This window comes from Hakea prostrata, chromosome 4, assembly GCF_041222555.1.
Source record: "Hakea prostrata isolate BN-2017 chromosome 4, UWA_Hpros_2, whole genome shotgun sequence".
Lineage (NCBI taxonomy): Eukaryota > Viridiplantae > Streptophyta > Magnoliopsida > Proteales > Proteaceae > Hakea > Hakea prostrata.
In genome coordinates, this window is record NC_142603.1 from 34551482 (window position 1) to 34559208 (window position 7727).

A 7727-nucleotide genomic window follows, 5' to 3' on the forward strand; every position below is an offset into this window, starting at 1 on the left:
TCACTCTAACACAGTGTGTCCCAAACACACATGTACATCCCAGATATACATATTTTGATCTCTCTACGCTATGTATCCCTGATACATAGACCACTTGTGTCTTAGACACCAACAACCACAAGTCATACTAGAAAATGGGTTGTGCGACTGGTGATATACTTGCACTAGTGAGCCTCAAACTATAAACCTTCCCAGAAGGCCAGAATGGTAGCATCAGTCAAAGAAACATATCAAATAAGCATTAGTATACCACAATGTCTTAGGTTTATTCAAACTCACAAGACAAAAAGTATCTCGATCCCTCTGAGAGATCACATTCTTGTCCTAAAATTGTTCACTACTATAACAAATACACTGGCGCCAGCAACACTTTTAGGGTGCAACTGAATTAAGCCTTTTCTTTCTCCGTAGACCATCACTACACTTGGGATTGACTCCTTTTCCGATAATGGCCCTTTAGGTCCAATCAATCATGATTATAGGTAACACCCCAAAGTAGCCACATCAGCCCTTCGTTTCATGATGTCGTCAAAAGTCATTAAGGACACTAATGGACCATAAGGTCCAGGACTCACACAATGAAAAGAGCAGGGATCCATCCTCTCATTTTCAATGATCGCTCAGCACACATAGTATGATATACGCGCTATGGTGGAGCATTCTATACACAATAGAACGTATGTATCTCCCAACACCATACAGGTCTTAGTCTAGTCGCACCTTTTGCGCCTAACCCGAGTTCTTTATTGTCACTACCTCAGTGCACATAAAGTACTCGCACTAGCTTCTATAGGCAACATGAATAATGGGAAAATTCATGTTGATTCTCTTCACAATAGAGAAACTCAACTTGATTCTTGATTCCAAATCAAGGCGATAACATGATTATGAATTGACCTACACAAGGTCATTCACAATCCGTCTCATCTCTGCTCGCCTCCAAAGCGCCAGAGGCGAATGCTCGTGTGAGTGACCCATTCTTATGCCTATTGACATTTCATGTTTTATGCTAGAAGAACACAATCACACAGAAAGTGGAAAAATAAATGCTGGAATGAACTCATATTACTCAATAATAAGAAAGTTTCAGTACAAAAATAAGTCACAATCTACGCAAGCTCAAGGACTTTACATGAGAAATAAAAGCATCATTGGCTATAGGTTTGGTAAGAGGGTCAGCTACCATCTAACTAGTATATATGTGCTTAAGTACAACTTTCTTCCTTGCTACAATGTCTTTAACAAAATGATATCTCACTTGTATATGTTTGGTCTTTCCATGATACTTGGGGTCTTTGACATGACTAAAAGTTGCCGTACTATCACAGAAGACAAGGGCAAGCTCTTTGGATGTCAACACAAATTCAGTATGTCATAGGAACCTCCTCAACCAAACAGCCTCTTGTACCGCAGCTAAGCATGCCACATACTCTGCTTCCATGGTCGAGAGTGATATATAAGTTTACTTTTTGCTACACCACGAAATGGCCCCACCATTCAGCAAGAAAGTATATCCAGAGGTTGATTTGCGCTCATCAATGTCTCTAGCTCAATCGGCATCGGCATCGCTATAGCCAAACAATCGCAAATCCGATCCTTGGCAACACAGCATGTAGTTACGAGGTATTAATCCAACAGTTGGTAGGGATCCTATGAAATTAATATTCCTCGGTGGAAAAAGATATTGGACCAAAAGAGCACTAGGCATGAGGGATGATATTTGTACCACATATAGTATGTGATCTTTATGACTCTTACATTGGACTAGGATATCCTTAACACGTTTGGGTTCTCTTACCAATGGTTGTGGTGAGAAAATGTGGTCCTATAACCCATATCATTATTGGTTTGGACTTGTATACCTATACCTTCGTCGTGACACCCAAAAGTTGGTTGGAGGCCATGAGGGATCTGTGTGAGACTACCTGATGAGCACATTTATGTGTGAAATCTTAGGGTATAAAGCATGCATTTTACACACTTGGAGTGGAGTACCTTGGTTTTTTGTTGTTTTTGCAGATTTTAGGATTTTTCAGAATTTGAGTAAATATTTGAAGTTTTGGATATGAAACCTGCAATTTTACACGTCAAGAGGTCTATTCAAATTCTCAAATGTGAAAAGGGATTGATTTGGAGCATGATGGACTAGAGATGCAATTATCGGCCGACTCCAAGAATATCTTAGAAATAGAGAAACCAATTCTATTCTACGGTAGAGATTAGTTAGGATTTTTATTTTATTTCACTTTGTTGTAATTGAAAATTTTATAGGGCCCACAAGTAGTCAAAGATTAGGATTTCTTATTTTTTTCTTAGATTTTCTGGAAGATTTTATTTATTTCTCTAATTATTTTTCTCTCTCTCCACTTTCTATTTCTTTTACTTTATTATTTCCTATATATATATCTTTCCTCTCCCACGTCTAACTCAAAATATTTCTTTTTCTTTTTCTTTCACTCATTCTCTCTCTTCCCTTACATTCTCAAATGAATTTTGTTTTGTTTCTTTATTTTATTTTTTTCCTTTATTCTTTTTAACTCCTATTTCTCTATTTATTCAATTATCATTATTATTATTATATTTTTTTTTCTTTATTTACACCAATCATTAACACAAAGGGACTCGTCTTCTTTGATGCACTTCTCAAAATCAACAAAAATACTAGTTATGTCTCTTCCATGTATGTATAAGATTTTCTTTACGTGTTTGCAAATTTGCTTTTGTGAAAACATTTCCAGCACGATATTCTTGTTGCATGGGTAGCTTATCTAAGTCCTGATTTTGCAATTATAGACCAACAGTTGAAGAGATAGGACAGTGGCATTCCTGAACATCGACTAGCTGAAACTGAAACCAGTTTTTTCAGGAGCTACCATGGAGGCATCATCTTCTAAATCGAAATGTCGACGAAGAACTAGCCCACACTCACTACACGCAACTGCATCTTAGATTTCTCACCCTCTGAGGGATCTATCATATCTGTACTTCCATTCCCACTAGGATCTTCTAGATGAACCTTAAGTTCATTATCCATAATTTGTATTCCTGGAGTGGCAAGATCACTATCTTGTATTTCAAAAAATTTCAATGATTTTTTGCTAACTTCTGTAAGAGATAAAAAATCATTTTCCAAGAATGCTGCATCCGAGTCTCTCAACGTTTTCAATAAGACACCTTCGGAAGAAGGCAGCATTTGCGCTGACAAATAACATCTCCGTTGCAGATTGCTTTAGAACCTATTGTTACATAGAAATGATAGAATCATTAGAAATAAAATAATATACGGAAATTAGAAATATGAGAACCATAAGGAAATTATTTGCCTAGAACTACTATTGAAAGAAGATACACACGCACCATGTACCCTATATCTGTTGCCGCTCCAGGGTCGCCTTTGACCTTTTCCAAGAATTTGACGTATCAAAGCCCAACTGACAGCCTAAAATCATCAGCAGGGCCAAGGTGCGTTTGATCCCTTTGCTGTAAATGAATAGAGCCTAAAAACCGTCATTCAGAAATGAAATACAAATCCATAACCATAAGCATATGGAATTAAACATTATGGCCAATAGAACATAGAAGTGCAACAGAATCTGTAATTATGGCATATAGGAAGAAAAAATGCATTACTGAATACAAGAGAACCCATCAAGAGAGCTCAAAGATTAAAAGATTCAAGAGAACACAAGATTAATAACAGAACCCCTACCAGGGCTGCTCGGTTCGCAATTTCAGCTTCAAATGACCAAACAAAAAAAATGTGATTACGTCACTCACCCACCCCTCTCTCGTTCTCTCTCTCATAATCTATCTAATCTTGGGTGGGTGGCTGCCACTGATTTGAAAAGAAAAAAAAAAGTGAATGTGTGGCGTAAGATTCAAGTTGTTCAAACTTCAGAATTTAATATAATTAATGCGCACAGTACATTTCACTTTACCTTCTCAAGTTCCCATTCCACTTTTTTAACTTTCTTGTCATTCACAGTAGCCGAACAACGAGCAGACTGAGGAGAACCACGGTGACGGTGAGTTGAAGACATTTTTACAGGTGAGATCTCCGGTGACGGTGAGTTGAAGACGTTTTTGCAAGTGAGAGTGAGACCATGCATTTTTTGCAGTGAGTTTGGGCCTGGGGGGAAGGGACTACGAACCGAGATTTCGCCGTTTCGCTGAGTTCGTAGAGTGAATATAACATAATCTCTTGGGCACAACATTTGGTAGTGAAGCAAGTTTACCTTCTTATTGATTTCCTCCCATGTCTTAAAACTCATGTATATCCCATATTGTGTAAATATTATTGCATATTTACAGATAATCTCATATTAAATAAAGTGAACAAGGATTCTTCAAAGAATGCCTAGAAATAAGTCATCATTTTGGTATGCTCCTTAAGTTCACGCTAGGTAAATGTCTTGACAGCTAAGAGGAATACTTTCATTCCTTCCCACACCGATCGTCCGAATTAATGAGCCTTTTTCTAAATAAGCATATAAATGGATCATTAAAAATCTAAATTTGATCCGAACCTATATCCATTTATATGATTTCGTAATTGATAAGAGTATTGAGATTCAAATTCAGATTATCTATTATAATCTATCCAATTAGAACAGAAATTCAACTAATAATTAAAATTTAAATACCTAATGATTTTGAAGGTTCTTTTATGCATGCATTTTGTGCATACGTAAGGGGTTGTTAAATCCATGGTAACCTCATGTAATTCCCAAACAAAATTGGGCAGACTTTTTTTTTTTTTTTCCGGTAAAAGGAGCGGTTATATATATATATATTATAAGTTAAAAAGTTTAGAATCACATCCTCTTATAAGGGTGCCTAGTAGCACCATTGTTTATAAGAGTACAAAGATAGGTCAGGGAGAGAACTAAGCGGTAAACAAATTTCCAATTTTGCTACTGTCAAGCGCAATTAATGCGCTTGACGGTCAAGCCAGCCATCCGATTAAAAAAAAAAAAACCCACCTTAAAGGCTTGCTTTTTGCTAACGGTTCGGTCCAATGACAAACCAACGGTCCGAGTTGGGCGGTTCGAGTGGTTTATGTAACTGAAGTATTGGTATTCCATACAAGTTTGGTTAATACGTTTTAAAAACACAACATACAAAATACGTATATACGAATTCAAAAACCAAAACAAGCGGTTCAATTTTGCTTTTCAAAATGTTTTGAAAATACCCAAAAACCATGGCTTTCACGCCGCCCAACTCATTTTACGATTTGGAGCTCTGAAAATCTAGAGAAGAAGAAGAATAGCAAGCCCTCTTGAGAACGAACTCGCTTCCGTTGATCACATCTTAGAGAAGCTCGAGAAGATCTGTCTGTCATTGGAAGAAGAAGAAGCAGAGGAGAAGACGAGTTGAACTCGTGTTTCATTCCAAAATCAAAAGCCTAACAACTCTAAACACGAACTTGTAGAGGGAGAAGACGAAGACGAACTTGGGGCTTGCAGCTTGACGAAGGCGAACTTGCAGGATTAGTTGACAAAGATGAACTTGCAGAGCAGCTTGACGAGTAATTTTTTTTTTTTTTTATCACAAAAAAAGAAGATAATATATTAGTCAAAATAGTTATGTGAGTTACACCTATGCTCACTACTAACCTATTCTATTTGCTTGCCCATAATCTAACTTAGTCCTTGGTAGTGTTTTTAAACTACAAAAAGTTGCTTCATGATAGTTTGTCAAAATGCTAATCAAGATTTTTGTGAGATGCATCGGCCAGTCTTGTTGACATGGTTTAGGTAGCAAGTCAAAGACCATTTCCAAGTTGCACCGGATTTTGTATGGTCTCATACCCATAGCTGATGTTATAGACATGCCCTCTTGAATTGCCCCTAACAATGCCTTCATGCTGTCATTGCCCTCAATTTTTCTTGTGGTCAGATTGTAGATGCTTCCATTTTCTACAATCCCCAGACACTATCCAGCTTTGTTCAGTAGTTTGTTAGATACCCCTGCACATAACAAAGTGGGTAAGTGGATATTTTTTATATGAGCCCTAGATTCATGTTCAAGTATTGGGCATGGCATAAGCAAAATCTCAGGTTGAAAATCCTGTCCTGCATCAACGAGGTTAGAATGCCACAGGTTACTATCATTCATCCATCTTTCAACACTTGTCAAGATGTTATAGGGGTTGGGTTTTTGTTTTTTAAAAATAACCTTATTTCTCTCTTTCCAAATAAAATAGCATTGTATTATAAAATTCTGGAAGAACCATTGTTTCATTCTTTTGTCTAGCTCTGTGCTAGCCAAAATACTCCTGCAGAGATGTAGGATTGAGCGTTGGGTCAAGTGTTCAGTTCTTAATCCAATCGCTCCTGCCGCCCAAACTCTTTTGGTCCATTCACATGAGAGGAAGACATGCCAGTCCGTCTCTGTCTTGTTGCCGCAAAATTCACACAAAGGGTTCGTCTTTGACCATTGGGATAATATACCCTTAACTGGTAACCCTGCATTCACAAGACGCCAAAAAAAACTTTTAAATTTAGGGTGTAGTGGTAATTTCCAAAAAAATTCCACCACGGGTAAACTCATTGTGACCAGTTGGGTATTTTTGTTTCAACAATGCTTGCCCCGCCAGCTTGGCAGAGAACTCGCCATTGGATCCAATTAACAATCCCATCTGTCAAGAACACAGGAAAGAGACAATTCAGCTAAATCGGAAGAGATGTGTTCGGAGTTTGTTAGGTAAGAGAGATACTCCCTGTACATTTGGAAATTTCTGACCATTTCAGCCACCGTGAGATCATGAAACCAAATGTTTTCTTTAGGGTGGGTTGTGGCTATGCTTCGGGAATTGTTCCTCCATGGATCGTACCAGAAAGATGTTTCATTTCCATTTCCTACCTTTCTCATGACCATTGGCTCCAGTTGTGGTAGGACACTACAAATACTTTTCCAGGTCCAGGATCTAGCCTTCTTTCTTACCCTGGGGTCAAACACACTACACTTGGGAGTACTTGCCTTCAAGTTGTCGCCCACAATGTTGAAGGTTCATTTATTAACATCCATCCCCGCTTAGAAGGAGTGATGTATTGATGTCCAATCTTCCTCATTCCCAAACCCCCCCATACTCTTGGGTGGCTTTATCCCAGGATTGAGTCAACTATCTACTCTTATTAGGTTGCCGAGCCGGTTTCACACATGGAGTCTAAGCCCTTCGACCGTACTTGGAATCGAGGTCCGCTGTGATACAAGGATAGGCTATAACACGGTTTAATAAGGACTTCTCTCCGCATAGAAAGAGTGCTTGCTTTCCATGATGCAAATCTTGCCTTGAATTTTCTTATCAAGAAGGCCGGATTTTTTGCTTTTCCCCTCCCTTGCAAAAAGTTGGTTCCCAAATACACAGCATCCTTTTTTAATTCAGAGATCCTCAACAAAGACAAAATTTGGGTACGAAGCTATGACCCCACTTTTTTCAAAATTAATTTCTTGTCTCGTAACATGGGAGAAAAGCTCTAGAATATATTTAATAGCAGTAATATCCTCCTTCTCTCGCTCGTGTAAGAAAGTATCATCTGCAAAATAGGTGAGATATTTCCGGTGTTTTTTTCGCAATTTTGATCCCCTTAAAAAGGTTCAAAGTTCTATACTCATTAAGTAGCCTGGATAGGACTTCCATAACGAGAAGAAAGAGGTAAGGGCTAAGTGGGCAGCCCTGTCTCAGCCCTCTTGTCCCAAAAAAATTAAGGTAAGGATTGCCA